The sequence below is a fragment of the Pelodiscus sinensis genome, chromosome 3, assembly GCF_052426305.1.
Source record: "Pelodiscus sinensis isolate ZL-2025 chromosome 3, ASM5242630v1, whole genome shotgun sequence".
Taxonomy (NCBI): Eukaryota; Metazoa; Chordata; order Testudines; family Trionychidae; genus Pelodiscus; species Pelodiscus sinensis.
The window spans coordinates 135141804-135169529 of record NC_143054.1 but is presented as its reverse complement, the minus strand read 5'-3'; the positions used below and the strand labels follow the sequence as shown (position 1 = coordinate 135169529).

At 43.3% G+C, this 27726-nt stretch overlaps 1 protein-coding gene and 1 pseudogene across 3 annotated transcripts in view; both read right to left on the bottom strand.

The window, feature by feature from the left end:
• The window catches only part of KIF26B (kinesin family member 26B), a 440836-nt gene that overhangs the window by 108390 nt on the left and 304720 nt on the right, over positions 1-27726 (bottom strand). The window lies entirely within an intron of this gene.
• On the bottom strand, positions 293-15725 carry LOC142827986 (small nuclear ribonucleoprotein G pseudogene; annotated as a pseudogene).

Genomic DNA, 27726 nt, shown 5'->3' with positions numbered 1-27726 from the left:
CTCCTCCTGCTCCCACTCCTGCTTCCTCCACACCCCCCGTCCCTCCTGCCCCACCCTCCACAACCATTCCCCACCAACGCCCCCGGACCCGCAGTGTTGCGAGACGGGAGAGGCAGCCGGACCCCCACCCCTGAGCTTTCCTTTCCCTTCCTCCCTTCCCTCTCCGCTCCCTCGTCCCAGGTTTCCCCCTCCCCTGTCCCATCCTTCTTCCTCCCTCCCCCCACCCCAGTTATGTAAAATAAAAAGACGTTTTTGTTTGAAAAACAGGTGTCTTTATTTGATAGTAGGTAGGGAGGGGAAAGGGGAAGGAGGGTTGGGTGGAAGAAGGCCCCAGTGGGGCATGCAAGGAAGAGGTCAGTCCTCCTCCTCCACCAGGAAGCTCTCCTGCAGGGCTTCCCGGATCCAGACGGCCCCCCGCTGGGCTTCCCGGACGGCGGCGGTGCGGGGCTGACCGTAGTGGCCAGCTATGCGGTCAGCCTCAGCCATCCAGGCTGGCAGGAAAGCCTCCCCCTTTCTCTCACATAAATTGTGGAGCACACAACATGCTGCCACCACGGGAGGGATGTTGTGCTCGGCCAGGTCCAGACGGGTGAGGAGGCATCGAAAGTGGGCTTTCAGTCGCCCGAAGGCCCCCTCCACCACAATGCGGGCCCTGGTCAGCCTGGCATTGAAGGCCTGGCGGGAGGGATTAAGGTGCCCCGTGTAGGGCTTCATCAGCCACGGCTGCAGTGCGTAGGTGGCATCCCCCACCAGGCAGACGGGCATGTCCACGTCCCCGACCCTGATGTGGAGGTCGGGGAAGAAGGTCCCGTCCTGCAGCCGCTGGCACACGGAGGAGTTGCGGTACACCCGGGCGTTGTGTGCTTTGCCGGACCAGCCCACATTAATGTCCGTGAACTGTCCCCGGTGGTCACACACGGCCTGCAGGATCACGGAGAAGTACCCCTTGCGGTTGACGTACCGGGACGCCTGGTGTTCCAGGGCACGGATGGGGAAGCCGAGGGCGCCGAATCCCCGGATGACGGCGTCCGGGTCGGCGAGGCAGACCACCCTGCGAAGCAGCACCCGGTTGATGGCCTTGACCACCTGCGGAGAGAGACACAGCAAAGCGCCAATCAGTGGGGCATCCGGGTGGATGGGAGCGTTCGTGCCCTGGCAGTGCCCCATGCCCCACTCCTGGAAGCAACCCCCCTGGCGGCGTGTAGTACGGCCGGGACAGACCGACCCCTCCGGTGCGGGGCACTTTCGCCTCCTCCCACCCCCCCTTTGTCCCTGGGGCGGCCCATCCCCTCCTTGCAGCCCCCCTGTGCCCCGAGCGCAATGGCTGACGAGTGCCATACCTGCATGAACACTGCTCCGATGGTGGATCTCCCCACGCCGAACTGGTTCCCGATGGATCGGTAGCTGTCCGGCGTGGAGAGCTTCCAGAGGGCGATGGCCACCCGCTTCTGGAGGGGGATGGCGGGCCTCATGCGAGTGTCCCTTCTGCGCAGAGCAGGGGCGAGCCACTCGCAGAGCTCCAGGAAGGTGTCCCTCCTCCTCCTGAAGTTCTGGGTCCACTGTCGGTCTTCCCAGCGCTCCAGGACGATGCGGTCCCACCAGTCGCTGCTGGTGTCCAGACGCCAGATGCGGCGGGGCACGCCAGGTGCCGGGGCACCGCCGCGGCTCCTCCACGGCCCCCAGGGCGGCCAGGCGGAGAGGCAGGGGGCTGACGTGCACCAGGTGGTGCCAGGCAGCCTCGAGCCATTGCTGGCAGGCTTGCAGCAGCAAGTCCAGAAGGTGCACCAGAAGGTGCAGGGCGAGCTCTGGCTCCATGTTGCCACCTGCGGCGGCGGCCCCGAAGGGAAGCACTGTCACAGACAGGCATAGAGACCAACGCTTTGCTGTCCCTCGGCGAGGTTGGCAAGCAAGCAGGAAAAGCTGAGAACCGGCTGTCCAGGGGGGTCCCTTTAAGCACGAGCCTCAGATAGCCTCAGACAGCAGACACAAAGCAACTACTGACCTGATGCCCTGCTAGAACCGGTTTCAGCCGCCCTTAAATGCGCCCCTGTGTCCAATCAGTGTGGACGCGCTAGTTCGAATTAGCAAAACGCTAATTCGAACTAGTTTTTAGTTCTAGATGCGTTAGTTCGAATTAGCTTAGTTCGAATTAACTAATTCGAACTAAGTTAGTTAGAATTAGCGCTGTAGTGTAGACGTACCCTCTGACTTTGTTATCACCTGACTGAGGCATCAGTTTGCCTTTTGTCTCCGAGGAATTAGTTTGTGTCTGCTTTTCTATACTTGGAACATGTCTTAGCAATGACAGAGTAGAATTTCATAACTTTACAGAGAACATTGCCACACATATTTCACCAGGACAATAATAATCAAATTATGAGTTTTCAAATGCCACCTTATAAGGCATATTTTGTACAAAATTTATCATAGTCTTTTAAACAGGATGAACATAGGGATATAGACAGCCACACATGCACGTACATATCTAGTCCCTCTCTGACAGGTTTTGTCTAACTTCTTGTTAAAAATCTCCTATGACAGCGATTTCACAACCTCCCTTGGAAGCCTATTCCAAAGCTTATTATACTTATAGTTAAAAAGTTCTAACTTAAATCTCCCCGCTGCAGAATAAGTTGATTACTTCTTGTCCTACCTCCAGCAGAAATGGAAAACAATTGATTCTTGTCCTCCTTATAACAAGCCTTAACATATTTGAAGACACATCAGGTTCCCTCTCAGTCTTTTGTTTTTCAAGATTAAGTATTGCCAGTTTCTAACCATTTCTCATTCCTTTCTAAACTTTCTATCATTTTTGTTGCTCTTCTCTGGACTTTTTCCCATTTGTCTCCATCTACCTCAGAAAGTGGAACCCAGATCTGTACATAATATTCCAGCTGAGCCCTCACTAGTGCTGAGTAGAGTGGAAAACTACCACCCATGTCCTGTATATGACATGCCTGGAATGATAATAGCTTTTTTCTTTCTGCAACTGCATCACATTGTTGATTCATAGTCAATGTGTTATTCACTGTAACCCCCCGACCTTTTTTACTAGTACCACCACCTCGCCAGTTATTCACCATTCTATAGTTGTGCATCTGCTTTTCCCTTCCTAACTTCTACAATTTGCACCTTACTGAACTGCATCTTCTTGACCAGTTCTCCACTTTATTAAGGCCCTTATGAATTCTAACCCTGTCCTCCCAAATGCTAACAATCCCTCTCAGTTTTGTATTCTCTTCAGATTTTATAAGCATACTCTCCACTCCATCATCTAAGACATTAATACAAATATTGACTAATATTAGAATCAGGATAGATCCCTGCAAGACTCCATTAGATTTGTCCTCCAAGTCTGGAAGTGAACCATTGATAACTACTCTTTCAATCAGTTTTGCACACAATTTACAGTAATTTTATCTACCACATTTTCCTAGTTTGCTTATCAGAATATCATGTGGGAGTGTGTCAAAAATATATTAGCCACTAGGTCAATAACCCTGACAAGAATGAAATTAGTAGTTCTGGCATGATTTGTTCTTGACAAATCATGTTGACTATTACTTATTACCCTATTATCCTCGAGGTCCTTACAAATGGGTTGCTTAATAATTTGTTTCTGAGTAGTATAGTTAGGCTGACTGATCAACCCTCTCCAGATTCTCTTTGTTTCCCCTTTTTAAAGAAAGGTTCTAGATTTACCCTTCTGCAGTCCCCTGCAACCTACCCTCCATGAGTTCCTAAATATCATTAACAATTCCAAGTTTTTTTCAGCTTGTTTCTTAAGCACCATAGAATGTCATCTAGTGCTGCTGACTTGACTACGCCTAACTTATCTAAATAGGCTTTAACTTGTTCTTTCCCCTTTGTTGATAACATCAATTATGTTCAGGATCTAGTCACAATTTACATTTTTAGTGAAGACTGAAGCAAAATTAGCATTAAACACCACATGTATTATTAGCTCTATTTCCCCACTCAGTAGAAGAGCTTGTCTTTCTCTTGCTTCCAATATATTTATAGAGCCTCCTGTTATCCCTTGCTAGATATAACTAATTTTGTGGGTTATTTTTTCTGGTTTTGTCCCTACACGCTTGTGGTATTCTTTTGTACTCATCCTTAGCAATGCGTCCATTTTTCTACTCTTCCCTCATTTTTTTCAGATTACTAGAGAGTTCCTGATGGCGCCATATTGACCTGTTTTCACACTTGAACCTCTTTAATCAGGCAACCCTGGGAAATAGGGTATGCCGGATTAAAGAATTTGCCAGGCCAGGGAAGGTACTGCAGGGTCTGAGCATGAGGGAGTCTGGCCCTTACCTAGTGCCCCATTCCGAGGGACATACGTAGCTCCACACCGCATGCTACTCCCAGGCACTATGGAAGCAGTGGGGAAAAGCCACAGGGAAAGTGTTGCTGAATTGCTGTTCCCCTGCTGGGGGAGAGGGGAGGGAGCAGCAGCGTGCAGAGAGACTTCCTCCTCTATACCACAGGTGTTTCCAGATTAGGGTCACCCAGAGTATGGAGGTTCAAGTGTATTTTTCTGTCTTTTCTTCCTTTGGGATAGTTTGCTCTTGTGCCTTTAAAACTGTCTCTGAGAAAATGCCAGGTCTCCTGACCTCCTTTTCTTTCCTAAGAACTTCTTCCCATGGGGCCTTACCTACCAGTTTTCTTAGTTTACTGAAATCTGTTTACCAGGCCTATTGTCCTTATTCTGCTGCTCTCACTCCTTCCTTTCCTTAGAGCAATGCAATCTATCATTTCATAATAACTGGTATCAAAATTGCCTTCCCCCTTCAAAATAGTAACTAGTTCCTCCCAGCTACTCGTGTGCAATCTGCATAGAAGACCTTCATTCATTATAACCTAATGTGGCTTGCACAGCAACAATTTTACTCCCTGTAGATACCTAGCCATCAACACATTATTGTCTCTGTAAGTAATATAACTGAAAGAACAAGAAAACAAAAACAAAACCATGAGAGGGAATATAAGTAGTCAAGGGTGCAATCTCTTTCAGCTCACAAGACCAAGCCTATGCCAGTTGGATCTTGCTCATAGAAGGAGCAGCCTTCTGTTATCATTTGGTATGGTACAGAGACAATGCTGAGTACCACAAACTGCCTGAAAGCAGCTTGTGTATCTGTGACGTAGTGGGGGTGCTGTCTGCTCTGTAACCCGGGGTTCCCCTATGCTATGATGTGTGATTCCCACTGACTCACCCACATGTGTATTAGCCCAGACACCTAGTCCCAGCCAGAGCAGATAAAAAGGCTCTTCCAAGGGGGAGAGACAAAGGAAGGGAGGCGGAGGCGGACACCTGGCTGGGGGGCAGGGCCTGGGAGCTGGGCAGTTTTTGGCTGGGATGACATGAAGAGAGGAGACTAAGCCGAGTACTGAGGGGTCAGGGGCCTGTGGACCTCTACCCCAAGGGGTCTGAGGCTGCCTGGCCCTGACTCCTGTAACCACATCACATCTATGCTGTGCTGTATCCTGGAGAGGCAATAAACCCAATCTATTGGCTGGCGGAGTCTCATCTTGCTGAGGACAGGAGTGCAGGATTGGGGGGGGTAGCCAACACGCCGCCACAGTGTCCCTTCAGCCAAGTCACATGAGATGTTGCATTGCCATCTGATGGTTCATTAACCTTATGATGAATAGGGCAACCTTATGGGTCTTTTCTTAGGGACAGCGGAGTTTGGATCATATCATCAGGAGGCATAATTCCTCCTTGAGTTCCCCCACACATAGGGGACCATCTACTCTGTCTGCACTATCCTTTTGGTTCTTCCCTGCTCCAAAGAAATATGGAGGGAACAGCCCTGTTGCCCAGGGCTTCCCCAAGCACAGGGATGGAGATCTGTCTTGGCGTCCTTGTGCCTCCTTCCCTCGAACCCCCCCAACACACACGTCCACTTGCAAAAGGCCCCGCAACATTTTAGTCCAGATTATATGTGGCAGATGGAATTCTGCCGTCTCCTGACCATTTCTTTAAATCAGACCTCTTACAGAATATCCATAAGAAACCAGAACAGCCCAGTTCAAACATTCCTGAACAAGCTTTCAAACTTGCCTCCTGTAGAACTACTTTGTAGATTTTTTTAGAAGACCCCTACCAGTGAAGCCAATGGAAGCTTTGCATACCAAATACTCTAGGGTTACCAATCACAAGAACAAGGGAGAATTCTCCTCCACTTCTCCCCTTCAGTACAGAACATATTCTCCAGCTCTGATTAAAAATGTAACAAAACATATGTCTGACTACATACTATGAATTTTGAAAATGTTTATGAGGGCTCCACTTTCCCTGTGGTTTCTAAACTGACTGGCTTTCCTGCATAATTTCACTTTCAATGGTCTTTTAGGCTGGAGTTTTCCCCAAACCTCCACACGGTCATAGCTCTAACATGGTTCCCCTGAAGCCTCTCTCCAATACCACACAGGGGATACTCCCATTCTGATCATAGTTCTGACCTTTAGGACAAATTGTTTAAAGGTCGTTAGACAAAGAGTGGAACAGGATGACTGGCAGCATTCATATTTTATGCTAAACACACAAAGCTCAGAAGGAACAACAACTCCACATGTATGTACTAGGTCACACGCTGCCTATAAGGACCCCCTAGGAAGGGCATTCTGTGCCCCAAAGAAATCTGCAGAGACCAAGGAGGTATATGTCCCCAAAGACAGCTTATCTGCCTGTGCCACATAACTTCAAGGCAGCAGAAGCCTTGTGTGTTCCCATCACGAGAAGGGTAATGACTGGGGTATCCGGGCAGTGAGGACTCCACTGGTCCTTTTGTCTAGTCAATGCGTAACCAACCACAGAAATACTGAATCTGCTGCAAGGTACAGAGCCTTCAGCAAGCTCTGCTCCACTACATTCAGGGTTCCCACCTGGAAACCTACTGATTTCACATGCATCAGGGCTCTCCATCCCTGGTGTGACGGTGTCTATCTGGGAAGGTCAGCAGGAAGCAAGTGGATTTCTCACAGCATCAACATCTCAAACTTCCCTTGCGGAGTACTTAAGATGATACATTGCTCTGCACTCAATAATACTGCTAAAAACTCCAGAGTCCCCTTTGTGAAGCAAACAAGCATTATAACTGGCCTGGTACATTCGGGAGCTAGTTTACCTTAATTTTCTAACTAGACAGAGGGGCATTCAGGGTTTCTCATTACTGGTGTTCAAATACAAGGGCAGAGACCAGGCGCTCCTATTTAACAACATGCTCTGTTTCTTGTTTAATCAAATGAGAATTTTAATGGAAAGAGTGAGAAAAAAGAAAAAACAATTTCCAAGTCACTGTTAATCATGCCTTTGAGATAACTTCTATTGTAAGTGTTAGCTAGACAAAAGAATGCTTAGGTATTACAGAAAAGACAAAGAAGCATAGGCTTTTTTATTATTTATACAAATGATCTCCATGATTACGTGTGAAGGAAGATTTCCAAGTCTGCACACAACATTGTACTGTGTGGCACCATAAATAATGAGCAGTAGCGCAATCGGATAAGAAGGATTTACATTATTTAAAGCTGAGCGGCAAAAGGTGACAAATTACCGTTTAATGTAGATAAGTGTGAAAAAGTAAGCGCAGAGCTAGGGAGTGAAAACTGATAATAATATTCACTAGAAGAGGGGTGTGATTGAAGGTACTGAGTGGGGAAAAGATTAGGGAGTTCAATGGGAGGAAAAAAAACCTTCCAAAGTGCTAGACCAATATGCATTTGTCCAGAAGAAAACAAGCACGAAAAATAGCATTGTTGGATGAAGTGAACATAAATCCAAGGAGGTGACATTTCCATATAAGGTGACATGGTTTGTGTATTATTGTGTACACAACACAGGAACCCTACCTCTGAAAGTGGTATAACAACCTTAAAAAGGTATGTACTGTGCAGCCAGGATTTTGGGAAGAAGCTTTGGGGATTAAGGCTATGGGAAAATAACAGGAAATTTAACAACAGTAAAACTCCAATAGACCGGCATCCAATTGTACGGCACTCCTGAGAGTCCAGCATCAAAATGGCAAGAGCCTAGTGAGTGAGCTTCGGCAGAAAAGGAGTCACAAGGCAGAAGCTGAACTGAGCGAAACCGGACGGGACTAAGTCAGTCTGCCACTGGCATTGTGTGACACTGGACAGTGCTTGTGCTACAATAAAAAGGGTTAAAACACTTTATATACAGTATATACTATGTGTATATATAGATATCATCTTATAGTACCTCCTGATAATCCGGCATATATGATAATCTGGTACCACCTAGGTCCCAAAGGTTCCAGATTATCATATGTCTACTGTATTTGCTTTCACAGCATGAGAAGTGCTTTGCAAACTGAAGTATTAACATGGTAGCTTTTTTTAGGTGGGGGTGTCAGTGAGTCTCCATGCACCACTGCCTGCAGGCACCACCAGGCACCACCCCCTTAGCTCCCATTGGCCACAGCTCCCAACCAATGGTAAAGGCATTGCAACCAGGTAAAGGCAAAGCACAAAGACTCCCTGCACCACCCCTGGGTCCATAGGGATGATGCTAGCTGCTTACAGGAATGGCACAGAGTAAAAGGAGCCTGCTTTCACTCCACTGCCTCACCCGGCTCGCCTGACTGGTTTGGCTGAGGTTGCTCCTGGGAGATAGGGCATGAGCGGGAGAGTTAGCAACCCTAATTGAGCCTCATAACATGCACATGAGGGAAGTCTCCTTATCATAATTTTACAAACAGGAAAACTGAATATTAAGGGGATTAAGTGAGTTATCCAAAGCAACATAAGATGCCTGTGGATGCTCTGGAAACAGAACCTGGATCTTTTCTCCCCTACACATGCCGTAGCCTTCTTCTCAGGTGTGGAATCCTTTTAACTGACATTTTTCTTCACTATCTTTTATTGAGCTCAGGTTTACATGTTTGCTGTGACCTTCAGACTCTAATCCAAATAATCAATTATTAAAATCTTATTTATGGAGCACTAACACAAGGTATGCAATAGATGAATAATACACCAACATTCTGCTGCCTTTCTGAAGTCAAAGGGACCACTCACTGCATAAGGCGTTGCAGACTCCTAAAGAGAGAAGCCAGAATTTGGCCCTTATTAGTGTTTGAATTCTGCCCTCACTTACAACCCTGCCATCCCACTGAAGTCAATGGAATTCTAGGGGACACAAATCTGAAACTAATGTGGCCCTAACTCACTGGAAGCCAGCAAGCATTGCTTCTAGTGGTACAGATTTTGGACTGAACTGTGTTATCAGTTACACTGATGTAAATCCAGAGTAGTTGCATGTTGTCACTCTGGATATACACTAGTGAATCTGAAGGTACAATTTAGCCCTGTTACTAACAGACGCAAGAGGATATGGGGCTAGAAAGGCACATAAAAGGATAACACAGAAGATGAAACATGACCGCCCAGAGGAGAACTAAACAGAGCTGCTAACTTGAAAAACTGAACTTGTCTACCATTGCATTGAGTGGTAAACCTCTTCTGTATTCTCAGCTGTGGTTTACAGCATAACACCACTATTGACCCTTTAGCCTGCTAAATGCAACAGTGTAGCAATTTGAAACGGCCAAACAATCGGCCTAGTCAGCTTTAACACTAATTATCTCAGCCACTTGCTTGTTGCCTTGTAAAATGCTCTAATAAATAATGCTGGTGTCTGTGAATAAAAGCAGACTAAACAACTAACTAAATGCCATAGAAGAACATTCACTGCTTGTTAGCATTCGTGGTATATATGCTTGGCAGTATTCTGCAATCCTCATTCAGGTAAAATTCCCATTGACTTCAACTTTGGCTATCATTTTCTGAGTTGAGTGCTCCACCATATAACCTTAATGTTCTCTTAATGTAGCTATTCTTTAATGGAATAATTCATTATGTTATGTGTAGCTCAGGGGCTGTGTAATTCTTTCTAGCAAGTAGCAACCTTTAACAAATGGCACCTGATCAATAATGCAGAATTCAACATTTGAGAATAAATAAAAGACCTTCTTTGCAAGTTGTGTCTGTGGAAAATGTCATAACCATTTATCATGAGGCCAGATTGATAGCCTGCAGCTGCTGTCCACAAGGTCTATAAAACCTAACTTTGCTGAGTTCTGCAAATCGGTTTTGTATCAGACATAATTAGCTTTCTTCTGCGACCAAAACACAAAATAAGATCTTATTGAGTATGCAGGTAATGGCCATTACCAGAGTTTTATTAGAACAAAGCTTTGTCATAATGGTACTTTGTTTTCAAGCTGGATCTTACATCAAGTTATTTTATCTTGGTTTCCAGGTGCACTCTAAAACAACGCTCTGTGTAACTCTATACAGTCTGAGCTGCTTAATCTAAAGTGGTTTGTAATGCATTTATATTTGGTTTTTAAAACCTGAGATTAACAAGTCAATTGGGCAAACAGTACAAGCCAAGTGACCGGTAACCACTTTATCTCTGCCTTGTCAGCATATGAACCAAGTTTAGGAGGATTAAGTAGTTTTGATTGTCTTATGCAAAACTCTTTTCAAGCACCCATCCTATGGAAAAAACTCAGAGTACGTCTACACTGCAACACTATTTTGAAATAACTAGCGCTATTCCAAAATAACTTAGTTCACATCTACACAGCAGGCAGTTATTTCCAAATAGTGTCAAAATACTGTCAAACTGGATAACTTCTTACTCCATCTCTTGTAACCCTAATTGTATGAGGAGTAAGGGAAGTTGGAGGAAGAGTGCTCTATTTCGAGAAAAGTGCTGTGTAGACACTCCCAATTTCAGAAGTTATTTCAAAATAAGATACGCAATTGACATTGCTCAATTTGCATAGCTAATTTTTGTTAAGCCCTGCAGTGTAGATGTAACCATAGTGACTACATTCTCTTCTTCCAAAATCCCCTTCCAATGGAAAGTAGAGAGTTTATTTGCAAAGGCCATTTTCATTACTGATATAAATGAATAAGATGGTGCAAACAGTGTGATCCTATACTGAAAAGTGACTTTTCAAAAACAGCATTGTAGGTTCCAGAAAGATTTTGTATCACTGATTTCCAAAATCACTGTACTCTGTTTCCAAGGTGAGATATTTCTTTAAATTTCCAACCGTTTGAGCCTGGGCTCTGACTCCCAAGATGTGTTCTTTCTATCACAGCAGGAATAGAGAATCGGCAAATTATATCCTCCGCTATCTCCACTGTCTGCAGATCATGCAACCTACTGTTCCTTTCCTTCTTGGGGAAGCCTCAATAATAGTCATTCCTTGGCTTACCTGAAGGCAGGGCTCTGAGATGCTGGTAAACAGCTGAAGGACACCTCTTCAGAGGGGTACGCGCTGAAGTTCTGTAACATTCTCAGGTTAGGTCACAAGGCATGGCTGCTTCATCCCTTCTCGAGTACAGGCCTCCTCTTCCTCATGCTGCAAATTGCCCCTTGATACCAATTTGAGTATGTTGATGTCACAGGGATGTCAGCATGAGCATCAACTAAGCAAGTATCAGAGGGGTAGCCGTGTTAGTCTGAATCTGCAAAAGCGGCGAGGAGTCCTGTGGCACCTTATAGACTGCATCTGATGAAGTGGGTCTTTGCCCACAAAAGCTTAGGCTCCAACACTTCTGTTAGTTTATAAGGTGCCACAGGACTCCTCGCCGCATCAACTAAGCAAGTGTTTCTAGAGCTGAGGGTGCTAGGCAAAGGCCCACAGAACATTTTACTTATTCCGGCCCTGGGTGCAGCTGCAGTGACATAACTGGAGTTATGCTAGTTTAGCCTTTGGGAAATCCATCCCTTAAGTCCTTTGCAAAGGATCTTTTAATCTGCCATGATAACTCCCATGGTACTGTTAGTCAAGGGTGGCCAAGCATTTCAGACTGTGCACATGAATGTAGAAGTCAATGAACAGGTCCAACACATGGCAGAAGCAAATGGCTCTCGGAAGCAGTAAAGGTATCTTCCATTTTAGGATCATTCCTTCTCCATGCCTGCCACCACCATAGATTAGCCTTGCGGTCGGGGATTTCTGATGTGTGGTAGCATTCTGTCACTCACCACAAAAAGTGAAAGAACTTAAAGGAAGAAAGCTATTTTTCAGAAGTGGAACAGTGATTCTTCCCACAGCAAAAGACAGGGTAGGACAAGTAATCAAGGGGAGGCACAACTAATCAAGATAAAATACATGGGAGGGGAAAGAATGCTCAACAATATTTAGCACTGATGTAGTGCCTTTTATGTGTAGTATAGAATGAAGTTTAATTAGAACTTCAAACTATCTGTATTCCTAAATCCATAGAAATGCAGTGTTGTAAAAAAGAAATGGTTTAATCTTTCAGTCTTCCTGGCTATTGAATGGTGGTATCTTGAAGCAAATGAAATATTCTCTTGAATAAGGAAGATTCATGTGTGTAAGAAATAAAACATAAGTGTAAATTGTGTGCATAAGAGAAGAGAATCGGGCCACTGGATCAGAGTGGGAGTAACTCCATGTGTTCACTGATGTAACTGACACCAAAATTTGGTTCACTTTGTTTTTTCTCACCTTAGTTCATGGGTCAAATCTTTTAAAGCAAATCTTGGAATCTATGGCACTGAATCTGTTTAATACAAATAATGGATTTATCCAGATGGAAGAAGCCACAGATATAGCTCACAAAGACACAAGACCAATGTTAAGGGGCAAAAATCAATAGTAGTAGGTGCCATCATTATTTTTCTTGCAATTCAATAATAGGAATTTAACCCTGAAATTACCTCTGGCATTTTATTCCCCTACTTCATTTAAGAAAGTCATCATGACTGTACTTAGGGAATCTGGGCAACTGTTTTTTATGAGCCAACAAAGATGCATGAAGTTGACATAATTAATTCTCACCAAGAATCTTAATTACAATGGGCAAAATTAAGATCCAGATCTAGGTTTGGACTGTAAGTATCTCCAAATTTTGGCATAGTTGGATGTGGGGGTTTGATTCATTCCATTAATAAAATGGAGGCAAATGACAGTTCACAGAGATCACGATGTCATGTATTACTCATGTATTACTGTTCAAAAGAAGCTGAAATACAACTGAAGGTGTAGTTCAGACCCCCAAAGTAAAATGAATGCTCTCCATCATTCATGTTCTCCAATGTGCCCAGAGAGTGTAAGGAGTATGGTCTCCATCCAGTACTTCAGAACACAAAATAATCACCAGCATAGCTTACACAGTGCAATAGCAAGATACAACAGAACAGAGTACCTGTTGAATGGAATGGCAGTCCTAACTCTGAATGTCCTCACCATTTGGGACTTCGCCCATGTGGCTACTGTATTGTAGGTTGGAGTTCAGGGCTGCAAATAGCAGTGTGCACTAATGTGCTGCTCTGGAACTCCTCCATGGCATCTTCAAACTAGGAATCTTTTAGTTGGTGCCTGCAGCATCCACCTAAGGGAATCAAAATGCAGCACTTCGGTGCTTGCTGCTATTCAAGCCACCTAGTCTGACCTGAGAGGCACTGTAGACAGAGCCTCAGTAGGCCTCCTGATACCTTAATTGAGCTGCTACAGCCTCCCATGTCAAAACATAGGAACACAGATTATGTAAAATTGCATTAGGGATTTTTTTAAAGTTCTGATTAATGGCCTGATAGATTGTAAAATGAATCGAAGTTGTAAATGCGTACTTGCAGTTTTTCTAAAATGTGAATTATTGACTTGACAGATTGTAATAACTTCTTCAGAATTGTTCTGGTCTATGGTTCAAACCCTTTCGGTATAGCTCACTGACATGCACATTAAGGCTAATTTACAGTCCTCTAAGATCATGAACATCCACAGGCTACAATTTCTTCTGAAATGTGTGTGAAAATATTGCAAGTGACCAGATGGACTTAGCCAAAGGGAGGAAAGTGAGATTTATGTAATAATGATGTCCAGCTGCGATTAACTCAACCACTCTCTGTTAGCCCATCTGGGAGTTAGGTTTCTTTTTAATTCACTCAATAGATATGATGCCTGCAGACCATAGCTGTTCTGACTCTAAGATTCATCTACATCAGATGAACTTTGGTTGCTGTTGAAATGGCAGCATTTACCCACAGTTACAAATCCGAAATGTTTCAAAGTGATAAGTATCTTCCTGTTCTCAGGGTCAGAAATATTTTGATAGAGTCTAGGAGCCACAATTCCAAGCCTCCTTCAAGTATTTTGCAGAGCAGAATCTATATTATCGTTCTATTTCATTATGAGTTTCCCTACTGAACTCAAACTTTTGTTTTGTACAGCCTCTTACAACTATCTTTTGTATAGTATCATGAACTTCTGTGGGCAAACCCCACTTTTTACATATTAACACAGCTCCCCCTTTGAGACTTTTAAACTATCTTTTGAGCATCCTTATACCCTGAATCTACAAGCAGTTCTGCATAGGTGGATACTTATTCCCATAAAGAGCCCTATAGACATCAATGGAACTCTCTGCAGCACAAGGATCTGCCTGAGGAGTTTTTCTTTCAGGACTGTGGCCTTATTATTAATCAGGTTAATTCATAAGAATGATCTGTCTCTCAAGTTTTCTACTTCATGTTTTACACTGTAGATACTACAGCCCACAGATACTACAAAGTGCTGAGCAACTCTTGGAGAAGCTCAATGCCTTAAAACCATGAGCACTTCCGAAGCAAATAGGAAGTAGGTCTGGCAATTAGGAGATGTGCCTAGACAAAAACAAAACAAAACAAAATTTGAACATCCCTGAATTCTGTGTGTGAATGTTCAAATTCGAATCTCAGATCTGGAATCGAATTTTGCAAATAGCCTCTCACTTTATATAATGCACTGAACTAAACCCATGTTCCCCTAAATTTCAGGATATTTGCAATCTGGGTTCTGCTTCAAAATGTGCAGTTGATGGTCCTTCCCAAATATGAAAGATGACAAATACATTGTTTAACAATAGCTGCTACATTTTTGAAAGGGTCATTCTTTTTCTTTTCTTTTTTTTTTAATGTTAACCATTGCAAAATGTATTTAATCAAAATAAGTTTACACAAGGAAGGTACATTCCTGAAAAAGATATTCAGTAGTTAACAGGATAGCTGGAGTTTAAAAAAAGAAAAGAAAAAAAAAAAGGTTTATCACAGCATTCGGCAGGAGTTCACTGATTAAACTGTACTCATTCCAAAGCTTCTAACATATTGATGCTGTTTCCTCATATTATCACCATCCCTATATTGTTCTGTTGTCCACCTTGTGCCATCTCCACACACTCATCAACCACTAGATTCATGAAGGGTTCAAACCCTTGCAATATCTCTTGGACATGTCAGCTACCATTCAGTGACACCTTCTTGTCCATGAACTTCTTCAGCTCAGGTTGGTGCGTTTTACTCACGGTGCCCTCTCAGTCATCCCCACACAACCGCCTCCCGTTCCTTCTCGCGGACTGAACCTGTGGCATCAACACATCCTTCACTCTTAGACTAAACATAACTCAATGTCAGTTCCATGGGAAATTCTGATATTTCAAAATTTGTTTTAGTTCCAAATTGGAATGAAACAAAACAAAAATTCAATATTTTCAAAAATGTCATATGAGGTCCACTAAAACATTTTGTTTTCATAAAACCAAAATGTTTGCTTCTGCTTCAGACTTTTAAAATTATAATACAATTTACAACAATATATTAAAAAGTAAATTAGTAAACTTTTTAAAAAAAATCAAAATACTACATTATGATAAGGCCGAAAAGAATCTTCCAGAATTATTTTTCTAAAATTAAAGACATATCAAAGTTGACACATTTCCAAGGAAACATTAAGTTTTGACTGAACATTTTTATCAGAAAATGCTGTATAGTTGGAAAGTTTTCAATCTGCTCTAATAGTTTCTAATTGAACTGTCAATGAAGTTTTTCACATTTTTAAATAATGAGGTGTGCCAAATTGTAGAGACTTAGCATTTAAGCATATCCTGGGATATGTGTTTTGAAGAAAGGCAACTCATTTGAACAGAGAGCCAAGACATGCCATGACTTGGTACATGTTGCTTCACCAGGAAGTACAGTACTAGGATAGTGTATGCTGTGTTCACAGATACTGAAGGGGTTCACAAAATCGCAGTGAGGGATATTATTATTTTAAAATCCTTTTTATTGGACACTATAAAATTGAAGAAAATAACATTTAGCAAATTATTATCCATACAAGTCAGTTCAAACCCTATAATTGTATTTTTGAAGTTTTCTAACCTATACTTTGGAAAGCTAATCTGTGCTCCTATTTTATTGCTCTCTTTAGTGATGCGCACTCAGAGCCAACATATTTCCCCATCAAAAAAATCTTTATGACCCAAGACAAAACAATCTGAATAAAAAACACGCTTCACATGAATACAAGCCTGGAAAGTTGGAGCAGCAGATAAACGGATGGCAGCAGTTCACCATCCTGACACTTCGTCTTCCAGAAAGTCACCAAAGTGCATGGGTGGCTGGTAATGCAGGCAAGGGAAGGCATAGTCTTCCCAAAACTGCCTATATGCCCGACTGTTGAAGGCTGGGGCCGCTGCCTGGGAAGGCTTCGGCTGTGGCATGGCAGCCTGGCTTCCCTAGTCACAGGAGAAGGCTGATGGGGCTGCTACCAGGGAAGGATGGGGCTGCTACCAGGGAGGGCCAGTCTGGGGCCACAGCACATCAGCTGTGGCCTGCCATGAGGCCAGGAAGGTCTGGGTCTTGGCTTCAGGGGTGGGGTAGGGGTGGGACAGGGCTGAGGCTTGCTTTCCCCAGATCCGCTTTCACCCACCACCCTGAAAGTGCCATAAGAAAGGAGGTGGAGGTTACAAATACATGTCCATATGTACAGGTAGAAGCCTGGACCTTAATTGCTGTTCAGATAATTCCTAGCCATTAACACTAAATGAGGGGAGGGTTGTATGTAAAGGCTGTTTTCAGGCAGAATATGAGTAGATATTAACGCTGATTTTACAAAATACATATTATGCTTATTTGGCACAATTTTGCTCAACCAGGTCAAAATACACATGTGAAACCACAGACACTTTGAAGTCACAGACAAAATTCCCCTTACCCAGAGCCTATTTGGCGGATAGTTTGAGGATCCCAACCAGCTTGGTCAGATCAGTCCAATTCCAGTTAAAAGGCAGATAATGATTTTGTTGGATTGGAAAAAGGAGATATAAGGGAAAGCAATGGATGAATTTTAAAAGGGGAGACTATAGGCTAAATATCAGACAAACAATGAGGTCTATTAGACTGAAGAAATTCTGACCAGAGTAGTGACCCAAACCCCATTACTTAGGACATTAGTACTTTACCTAGAAGTGTTTCATCTGGGTAGTTTCTATTTGAAACAGTTTTGCAATCATACAGGAATGGAACAAAAGACAGAACTATGTAGCACTTTAAAGACTAACAAGATGGTTTATTAGGTGATGAGCTTTCGTGGGCCAGACCCACTTCCTCAGATCAATATGTGGAAGAAAAATCGGCAAAACCATATATACCAAAGTGATACAATCAAAAAAAAATGAACACATGTTCATTAACAGTATGTTTGCTACTAATATGCGTAGAGTGGGCTAATGCAGTGTTCCACCTCTAGACGGAGTAGTCCTGTGGCACCTTAGAGACTAACCAAAATACATAGAATCATGAGCTTTTTTGGGCAAAACCCACTTCTTTAGATGAACTGGAGAAATGAAGTGGGCTTTAGCCACGAAAGCTCGTGATTCTATACATTTTGGTTAGTCTCTAAGGTGCCACAGGACTACTCTGTCAATGCTTCTCATTCCTGACCTCCAGCAGCCACTGCTATCTCAGTCCTGCACCTCTTCAGAGCAGAGGTGGAAACATGCCAAACTAGGCACCAATACAGCAAAGTAGGTATGCTTTTTAAAAAAAAAAAAAAAAGTCCTCAGGGGCTACAAACTCATTTTTACACAAGACCTGAATCAGGGTGTGAGCCAAGATGCCTAGAGGTGGAACACTGCATTAGCCCACTCTACCCATATTAGTAGCAAACATACTGTATTTGTAGACAAGGCAGCACATCTGTTAATCAGAAGCAGTAACGTGGGAATTAGTGCAATTTACCTAGATCTAATTAACAAAAGACTCAGATGATACTATATTATATATTTTTCTTTCAGATTTGTCTCTGACAAACACAGTTTACGCCATTAATGCTAACATGTGAGAGTGCTCTCTCTATATATATAAAAAACTAGAATTTTCAATAGCACTATGGATAGTCTCTTATTCATTTCAATAGAAGCAAAAGTGCATTGACTCCAGTGGAACAGAGGTATGCAAACACTGCGCACTTCTGAAAATTGCACCCGCAAACTCCTATGTATAACATGTCACAACTGAGATTTCACCATCTGCTAGTAACTTGTGGCATTATATATGCAATCCGTATTGTCTATGTGATTTAGAAGAGAGGATCCTCCAAGCGGCATCAAGAAAACCAATGGCAGTTACAAACAATAAAATATTAAGAATACTTGTCAGTAAGCATCAACTCTTGCATGTTTGGAAGAAAGGGACTCCCTCCAGTATGAGTATAAGACAAGGATATTTAACACACTGTTTTAAAGAAATATGAAGACAGATTGTTTATTCAACATTTCTGGTGGAACATCAGTGTAGCTATAACTGACAACTAAATGTATCCAGTGAATTCCATTTGTCTGACCTTAAAAAACAAGAGACCTTTTTATTTTCAAATTCATTACATGCTAAATTCCTCTATTTTATTAGCTCTTTTTCATTTTATTAACAGAACTTTATGAAGTCTTCACCAGGCAAAAGGGTAATCTAATTAGGCTTTTATGGATCACATTTGTTTGCTATAGTGTAGTGGAATGAGTTGGCCTCTGCCTGTAAGCACATGTGTGTGTCTGTGCAGCTGAGATGGGGATAAGCAGAGAATGACTACATATAGATACACGCATGATAAAACGAATATTCATCCTCCCCTGCTGTGAGTTGTCAACAGTTTTTATAAGCAGACGCATACATACCTCATTTTTAATTTTTATTCTGAATTTGAGCAGATAAAACCTTTGCACAAAAGTTAGTTACAGAGAGAGAGGGGAGATTTAAAGCAGAGGTTTTATTTTTTCAGTATCAGATCTCTTGAGATCATTGTTTGTACTAAAGACTTATTTTATCTTATTTATACATTTTTCCTGTTAAAGCATTAAAAACTCGACAATATCAGAGGAAACACAAATGCCTACGCTCATTAGGACATTTCTCTCAAAGTGCAACTCACTTTCCTTTCCACACTATTTTCGTTCTTGTTTTTATCCCTTCTGACTCTATATTGTTCTGACCACTCTTAAAGTTCTGACACAGTCACTAAGGCTAAATCTAGACTGCAGAGCTTTACCAAGATACTGGAGATATCCTGAAAAAGCTATGCCGCATCCAAGGAACGTGTCTGCATCCAAGGAATGTGTCCGCATTGCATGAGGAAGCAGGGATGTGTCGAAAGAGGAGGTTTTCCTGAAATTTGGCCCTGTGTAGATGGGTCAAATTTCAAAAAAATCTCTTCCGAAAGAAAAGCAGAAAAAGATACACAAATTGTGGTTTGCAATTTGTGTATCTTTTTCCCACTTTTCTTTGTAGTGTAGACACAGCCATAGAGGTGAGAGTCTACGTTGATGTAGCACGCATGTGGAAGGAGCCAAAAGAAGATTATAAATGTGCCAGTTTAGAAAAGATGGCTGTGTCTACACTGGGCCACTTATTCCGGAAAATCAGCCGCTTTTCCGGAATAAGCTGCGAGCCGTCTACACTGGCCCTTGAATTTCCGGAAAAGCAATGATGATCTACTGTAAAAAATCAGCCGCAATTCCGGAAAAACTATGCTGCTCCCGCTCAGGCATAAGTCCTTATTCCGGAACACTGCTCTGGAAAAGGGCCAGTGTAGACAGCCCAGTAGTCTTTTCCGGAAAAAAGCCCCGATCGCGAAAATGACGATCGGGGCTCTTTTCCGGAAAAGCTCGTCTACATTGACACGGACGCTTTTCCGGAATAAGGGCTTTTCCGGAAAAGCATCCTGCCAATGTAGACGCTCCTATTCCGGAAATACTTATAACTGAAAACTGTTCCGTTTTAAGCAGTTCTGGAAATTCATGCCAATGTAGACACAGCCGATGTGTATAAACTGCAAAAAGTCCAGAGAAGAGCAAAAAAAACGATTAAAGTTCGAGGAAACATGACCTATGAGGGAAGACTGAAAGAACTGGGCTTGTTTAGTCTGGAAAACAGAAGGGACACGATATCAAGTATCTAAAAGGTTGTTACAAGGAGGAGGGATAAAAATTGTTCTCCTTAGCCCCTGAGGATAGGACAAGAAGCAATCGGTTTAAATTGCAGGAAGGGAGGTTTAGGTTGGACATTAGGGAAACCTTCCTGTCAGGGTTGTTAAGCACTGGAATGAATTGCTTAGGAAGGTTGTAGAATTTCCATCATTGGAGATTTTTCAGAGCGGGTTCGACAAACACCTGCCAGGTGGGGTGATACGTGAGGGGGGCTGAGGGAGCATGTTGCCCCCTCCAAATGCCATCGGTAGGAGGGGCAAGGAACCAGAGCCTCTCTTGGTGGCAAAGGTGACTAGTGGGGAAAGGGACGGATGGGCTGGCACTCCCACCAGGTGTCGGGCCTCCTGTACTCACCGGCAGGAAGCAGAGCAACACAGCTGGGAGCTGGAAGAGCTAAGCAGGCTGTGGCCATATTTCTTTGCTTCATCAGCCCCCCACTGCTGCTAGTGAATGCAGGGGAAGGCCCTACTGCCAGCATCAGACCCCCGCAGCATTGCTGGAGGAGGAGGTGGGGCAGGGAAGAGGAGGGGAGAGGGCAAAGCAGGGCATGGGGTGGTTATCCCGGATCTCCCCCAGTCTAGGGATGGCACGGGGAGGAGATATGTGGGGAAGGAGCCAGTCATGTGTTCTTCCTCACTAGTTGCCCCTGCGTCAGAGAGGTCTAGGTGGTGCTTGGTCCTGACATGAGTGCAGAGTTTGATCTCTCAAGGTGCCTTCCAGTTGTACTATTGTAGGATACATGGTGCCACGACTGGAGGCCAAATCCTGAGCCTGTCTAAGCCCTGCTACCCGGGGTTGGGGGTCTGAGGCCAGAACCAAAGTCCAAGCCCCACTGCCCCTGACAGAGGGCCAAAGCTGTAGTTCAAAGGCTTCAACTCAAGGCAGGTGGCCTATGACTTGAGCCCTGCTGCCCAAGGCTGAAGTCCTCAGGCTTTAGCTTTGGCCCCGGGTAGTGGGGCTTGCGCTTTGGCTTCAGCTGTGGGCCCCATCAAGTCTTAAGCCAGCTCTGGTGACCCCATTAAAATGGGGTCCTGACCCACAGTTTGAGAACCTGTGCTATAAACTGATAATCCTTTGGGTAATTAACCTAAACAAATCCAATCTACGAGCCACCCACTGAGATCAGTTCCACCTAGTGAGATCCTTGAGACTATTTGCTTTTTTAACTGAAGCAGTTCACCCATCTCTTGTTAGGGCTGAGCTGATAGCCACACGGACAGGCTGCCTTCTAGTCCATTAGAAGAGAAAGCTCACTATGGCAGCACAGTCACCACTTGGGCTGACTGCAGTTGAGGTGGCTGAAGGCTTGTCTTCATGGACAATGCTCCTTCATAGCTCATTGGTAGAGCTGCTCCTGTGGATATAGCTGCTCCCAACTCCCTGAGAGGCAGTAGCTATGGTGACGGGAGAAACTTTCCAATCGATAGAGCACTCTCTACCTAGGGAGGCGGGGTTGTGTCAGTATAGTACTTTTTTTTCATACCCCTGAGTGATGTAGTCGTATCGATACAGGTCTGTAGCGTAGACTGAGGCTCTGTATTGTTCTTTCTGCTTTCTCTCTCGACCCACCCTCCCCCCAGTGATTCTACTCTAAATTTGTTGACCAAAAGGGATCAAAGAGAACAAAGGTGACATCAGAAGACAGTCTAGCAGTTACCAGCCGAAGCATTTAATTAAATTTTCTGGGAGTACCCCTAGAGATTGACAGAGAGCCTACTCTCTATTAGTCTCACCTTTGAATGACTTTTCTTCGGCTTGGCTTTTGTTAAACCATGACAATGAGATGATTTGATGCAGAGGGTTTTCTTCTGATTGCCTACCTGTCACTCTCTCAGAGTGGGCCAGATTCTGTATTCCAATGCAGCTGTTTTATGACCTTCCAGCAGCACAAGGCCAACAGAGCTAGTGGAGACAGATCCCCCAAGAGTACCTCTGATGTACAGGAGCTCCTCAGAAGACGCATAATTGGAGAAGCTCTGCATTTCCCCCCTTTATTGCCCCTGATTTAAAGGTTGTGCCAAAGGCATATCTGAGAGGAAAGGGACATCTAGGTATTCTCAGTCAATATAATAGCTCTTAGGGGGTAATTAAAAAGGTATGTTGTGTAATACCAGCCTTACACTTTGGGCTTGTCTTCACTACACAGTGGATTGATGCTGCAGTGATTGATCCACCGGTAGTCTATTTATCATACAGAAGAGATAATGCAACCTCTGAGCGTTCTCCCGTTAATGCCGGTATTCCATCAGGAGATGAAAAGTAGCTGGATTCAACGGTAGAGCAGCCTGATGACCTTACCGGAGGGAAGACATAGGGGTAAGTATGATGCTTTCAGCTACACCACTAGTAGGGTAGTTGAAGTAGTGTAGGTTGGATCGGGGCGGGGGGAGAAAGGATGGTGCAAAAACATATGGAGGTGTAAAAGTGATTTAAAGTCACCTCTGTTCCCCACTTTGTTCATATAGAGTGAGAATGTGGCCCAGTACTCTTATCTCTGAACAGACCCAATAAGAAATGGAAGGGCTTCAAATGACTTATGCCCAAATTCTGTTCTTGGAGGAGCGATCCATCTGTAATCGATTCCAGTATGCATACTGCCTACCCATTTAAGTGCCACATTCAGGTATAAGGATCTAACACTTCGCTTAGTTGGGATACTCTTGACCTAAAAAGTGATTTATACAAAGTCCTGTAGAGTACAAAGAACATGTTCTAATTAAAGAATTTCTTCTGTTATCAGGGGATTTTGGATTAGCACAAACCACATCAGAGGAAACTAGTTAATCCATGCCTGGTTCATTTGTACATCTGGGAGGCCAAAAGATTTTAGCAGTCAGTTTTATTTATGGCAGCTATAACATCCTGTCAGTTCAGTGACAGCAAATCCAGCATTACTTTTTGGATGAATTATTATTTTAAAAAACCTCACATTTTCTGAATACCCAGCTTCTACTCTTACATTATAAATAGACTACTGCTTGCCCTGTTAACTACAACAAAATCCATGGCATGTCAATTAATTGTAAAGATAATCTTCAGTGGCTTGCAAACATGAACACAATGTGATAGAAGCATTAAGTCATTTCAGGAGCATTTAAACCTGTGTGAAAATTGTGTTCTTGACTGAGTGATGAAAGGACAGCGGACTACTCTTGCATAGATCTACGGGATTATTATATGTTGCTGTCATAAACCACTCTCGTGAGATCCACATCATATTCAACAAGGACTGCATTAGGACTACATTATTTTACACCTGCTGAGGGTTTGCTCCCACTGTTTATAAATCTGCACAATCTAGTTGGGCTCAGTTTTCTCTGTATGTGCAATCCACCATCTAGCTCCTCTTTACATGAAATGGGGCTTTTCATTCTGTGTCCAAAAGCCCCTGCATTCCAGTTGTGTTGCTCCTGGTCTTTTTCAGTTTGGCACATGGTTTGGACAAAGAAGAGTTTGTATGTTTTACTAAGTCAAAGCCCAAACTTTCAGGCCAGGTGATATTTCCCCCCTTCTCTAAATGAATGCCTTGTTGAACACTTTGTTGATACAAGGCTGAGAGGCACAGAATGCCATAAGGAGCTAGTTTACATACAGCAATACACTGCTTTTTTTATTAATGCAATCCATCATTGGACTTATACATGCTGTTAAAAAAAATACAGGTTCGTGATATGCTGATACATAACAGCCAGCAGTGAGATTTGTAAGCCTCATTTATGAAAAGAGACATTGCTGCAATCATAAAAAATAATTAATAGCACTGGGCTATGCCCTAATAATACATTAAGGGTTGCTACACTAGCAGGCAAAAGAGCACTACATCAATGGCAGAAAGGGCAGCTGGTCATTGCGTCTCTGGGCAGCAGAGAAGCCTCGGCAATGAGAGGAGGTGAGAATGACTCCAGCATGTGGAGGTTAGACTGAGCAGCAGCACTAGATGAGGTAGGGTGTAGCTAGACTCAAGCAGCTGCCTCAAGTAAAACTATTAAAATGATGTTTCAGGCATGTGAGAGAAAGCTATCAGATAATATTGGCCCTCGGATGAAAGGGTTCAAGCCAATCAGGGCTCATCTGTATGCTTGTTTCCATATGGTTTCTCTAAATCCATTTGCTTGTGTCTTTCCCTGGCCTCCCTCCCCCCATCTGTATCAGATATAGGCACTGAATTGTTTTGAAAGTGTCATGTTTCAAGGACCCCCTGATCCTCAGCTGGGGTAAATCAGCCAAGATCTGTTCACCCCACGGGAGCTATGCTGCTTTATACAAGTTGAGAATCTGACCTGGTGCATTTAACCATCTCCTTTTGTTACAGTTTACCAAAATATATGTAACAGTACTAACACAATTTTCCCCCTCTTCCACTTCCTTAGAGTAGAGTACGGTTGTGAGAGTACATGGGGGGAAGACAATCTGGTATAAGAGAAGAGAAAAGGCATTCGCAGAGGGAAAGAGAGCAAGGAAGAAGGCATGGGAAATGGGAAAAGTGGCTTGAAGGAAGGTGACGCGGGTGTACCCTGAGGAGGAGGATGTGAGAAGGGAGGTACAGATAGGGGCAGAGTTCTGCAAAAACTTGCAAGTGAGAATGGGAAGTGTTAACATGATCCAGAAAGCTAGAGGAAGCCAGCAGAGGAAACTGAAGGATTGAAGGAAATGCCATTGTCATTTGCTGAAAATTAGATTACAAGCCCCTTGGAATAGGACCAGTTCTGCCTGTGTATGTCTGTACAGCACCAAGCACAGCGTAGTCCCATTCCAGACTGGAGATGTTAGGAGACTCCACAATAGTAATCACTTCAGAGGAGCATGCAAAGATGATTTCGGCAGCAGCATTTTGTCCAGATTGGAAAGAGGCATGCTAAAAGGTAGGCAGACTGGATAAGAGGCTGCAGTAGTGGTACAAGGGCAAATTTGTGTTGTGGGAAAGGAAAGGACGGGTTTGGGTTAAGTCTCTATACATGATTTTATTCATGTGATTACTGTTTATATTATTGAGACAATCCTCATTGTAAAGTTAGGGTTCTGCTTAGTGGAAATGTAATCTTGGGATCCGAGATCCAATAGTCTCAGGTGAACAAATCTTACGAGACAACAAGCTGATGGTGTAGAAACAAGAACTATTGTTTACAGCAGTGACACAGCTATTGCATTCAGCTTTGCAGTATTCTGTGCACTGGCAGCTTTAGAAAGAGAGGCCTCTAGGTCTGGGCTTTGTAAGCAATTTGCCACACTTGTCATTCTTGGAGTATAAAAGCCTTTCCCTACAGATATAGTTCTAACAAAATTATTCACTACAAAGGCCAGCAGTATGCTCATCTTGTCTCAATCAAGGCAACACCGAGAGGAAAGCCAACCATGCATAGCTATCATTTGGATAATTCACCTTTTTGACTGCAAACGCTATTCAGAAAGGCTGATTCTTAGAAGCACCTAATTTCTCACTTGGAAATAAATTTTTCTTTGTCTATCAAAGGCATACGGGAATGGATGTCCTGCAAGAGTAGTATACAGTGAGTGACAACAGAATCAATGAATATACACTCTGGAGTCTGCCTTTTTTGTTTTTGGTCAAGTGACCCATATTTAAAAAAATAACCTCCGCCTTCACCCCAAAAAAACCCAACCCAAAGCAAACCCCCAACAGATGAGTGAATTAATTAGTGAATCTTCACTAATATCCCTGCTGTCGTCAGTGTCCTTTGCTTACCCAGCTTGCCCTCTGCATCTCATCAGCTCTACCAGTTAAAGTTATTTTTAAAAAGACAAAATTAAAAAGACAAAAATGAATCATTCTCGGTAAGTAATCTCTAACAGCCACGACACATTCTTTTAACCTTCAATTAATCATTTTATAGCTGACTTATACTACTATCAAAAAACTTTGTGAACGTGCATCTGTTGGGGTATCTTCTAAAAAAGCTTCAAGCAAAGGAAAAAGCTTTTTTTCTTTAATGGTTTACAGATAAGGTGCTTACATATACAAAGTCTGATGCACAACATCAGAGAAACAAAGCAATTTACTCTGGAGTCAGAATTACAGTACACTCTGTGATAATGGCGCTCCTACCATCTTGGACAGTGTATGTCTAGGCAACCCCTCAACCAAGCAAAGTTTTAGAATTTACAATTTATCACTTCTCACCTCCCTTCATTCCCCAAAAAAGTTACTTGTATCTAGAACTTCTTTTAGATTTATTCAAACTAAACTCTAAACATTTAAAGGGAGCAAATATGGATTGTAAGAACAAGGAATTTCCCATAAAGAGCTGAGATTATGATTCTTTTAAATATCCAAATTGACCAGATTAACACTTCCCCCCACGCACTCACACACACACACATACATACTCTCACTCCCATTTATCATATCTCTATGTGTGAAGAATTACTTAAACAGCACCAAGAACAAAGCCCCAGAACATTTTTCTATTATGTGGCTACCGCAGCCTGTACTTTCATACTGATACTTGATCTGAAAGTTCATCTATTAGCAAACTAAAATCTCAGTTTACCTGGACCTTACCCAATTGTAATCCCCCCTCTTCCTTTCCTCTTCGTCGTCCCTATATTTTTGGACTTGCTATGATCTCTGACAGCTGCACGGTTTATGTAAACGCAAAGCAATTGCTGCATGAAAGAGATGGTTTTGTTTTACTTTTTCATGTGAAGGCTGCTGTTTTGGTTGAAGGCATGAGTGCCGCAGGACAGCAGACCCAATGTATACGAATCAGGATATTTCTTTGTTTATTTTATAAAGTTAATTTAATATTTAGGAAAGATGCCATGTTGACATACTGAAGGCCAGAGTCTCTCTTTATAAACAGACAAGGTACAACATAAGCAATAGTCCTGTTAGCTTCTGTGTGTCCAAGACTGTTTAAATTTTGGACCGTGCTGGGACAGCCAATTGAAGCGCTGTTTTCTCTGATATAGACACCTATTCACCAGGAGACCACCAACAGCTTTCCCCATTGACTACCCTAAATCTCTGGTCTTCTAAGATGTTATTACCCTTTAGACATCATGTAGCCCTTATAACTCTCCCCTCAGTTTCCCAAGAAAGTGCCTTTCCATTTTGTTTCAGGCTTTCACTATCTGCCTATCTCAAATAAAATGTGCCCCAAGGCCTCTGTAGAAAAGCTGTAACTCCTCAGCACAAGGCTTTCATGAGCACCCATGGAACACAAGTGCTGCACCGCCCTCTCTGAGGTTAGAACATGAGCTCCTCTTATCGACAGGCTGTTCCACTGATTGTTATAGAGGAGAGGATGGGTCAAAGACCCACCTCCTCCTCCCCATTTGGGGTGACTTTCAATGCTAACCTCATGTAATCGTTGCTCTCCAATTAATGGCAACACTGCAGTTGTGCCTGGCCTCTCCTTATAAAGGGGCACTAAATGAAGGAGGTCCGTT